At 56.6% G+C, this 1,223-nt stretch overlaps 1 pseudogene; it reads left to right on the forward strand.

Annotated features, from left to right (window-relative positions):
- The first annotated feature begins 523 nt into the window (after window positions 1–523).
- LOC115081742 lies at window positions 524–1,147 on the forward strand (annotated as a pseudogene).
- The last annotated feature ends 76 nt before the right edge of the window (window positions 1,148–1,223 follow it).

Below are 1,223 nucleotides of genomic sequence, written 5' to 3' on the forward strand. Positions count from 1 at the left end.
GTGTTTTTAATAGGTACTTACAGCACCTACAGTGGGGCATAAAACTTTACCGCTTCCAGGAAAAAGTTTTAATGTCATCCCTGTCAGCCCGGGCCCTGAGAGGAGCTTCCTTTCCCCCACCAACAAAGAACTCAGATCCTGGGGAAAAGAGTCTGGTACAAAAGAGCTAGTCTGAGTGAACTGGCCCCTAATGAGACATTAAATTATTTTTTGGCCCCATCCGTGTGCAGCCAGCACCCAGGAATGGGGTTGCAAATACATTTAATAAAACAAAAAATAAACAAAAATAGGTACTAGTGCACAAAGATTTGTACCAGAATACTAAACTACATTTCCCAGAATGCCTTGAGAAATAAGTGGGTAACCTGCACAGTGCGGCAGACTGGATGGACCATTTTGGTCCTTTTCTGCTGTCATATCTATGTTACTATGTAAAAAAGATGTTTACGATTTTGTTGTGGCTCAAAATCTAAATGAGGAGGAGGAAAAAGGGATGTTTACTGTTAGAACCTAAACTCTTGACTACATTTCCCAGCATGCCTCGGGAAAGGTTACGCGACCATTCAAACCACCGGACTACAATTGCCAGTATGCTCCGAAAAACAGGCAGTCTCTCCCCGGAAGTTGTCCTTTCTCGCGAGCGGTCTTGCCCGGAAGGACTACAGGTCCCGTGAACGCATTCGGCTGCGGGACGAACCCTTGCGCCTGCGCCTTTCGAAAGTGTCAAACCGGCCGCTGCCGCCATTTTGTTCAGCCGGTCCAGTCGCCTGCGAGCGGGCTCTTGCGGCGCGTCCGGGCGGCATGTTGGCGTCCTTGGGACTTCGGCCGGGAGGGAGCTGCCTGCTGCGGCTCGGCAGCGCCCCTTTACGGGCGGCGTCCTCCTCCTCCGCGCCGTCCTGGCTTCGCCAGCGGAGAGCGGCCGCCGGTGGGCGCGGGGGCGCCTGGCTGCACTGCCGCAGTGCGGCCGCCGGGAGGCGCGAGGAGACCGCGCTTGGGAGCCGGGCCGCCGCGCGCTGGAACCAGGAAGGGACCGAGCAGGAGGAGCCGGGGGAGAAGAGGGGCACCTGGACGTCGTGGGCCGGGCTCCCTGCCCTACCCGCTGCTCTGCTCCTGGCGCACTGCTACAGCAAAGGCCACGCCTCCAAGGGTGATTATCATCTCTGCCTGGGTCTGGGTGCGGGGGTGGTAGGGCACGAGAGGGGCCACTTGGTTTGGCACGGCAT

Source organism: Rhinatrema bivittatum, unplaced genomic scaffold (assembly GCF_901001135.1).
Source record: "Rhinatrema bivittatum unplaced genomic scaffold, aRhiBiv1.1, whole genome shotgun sequence".
Lineage (NCBI taxonomy): Eukaryota > Metazoa > Chordata > Amphibia > Gymnophiona > Rhinatrematidae > Rhinatrema > Rhinatrema bivittatum.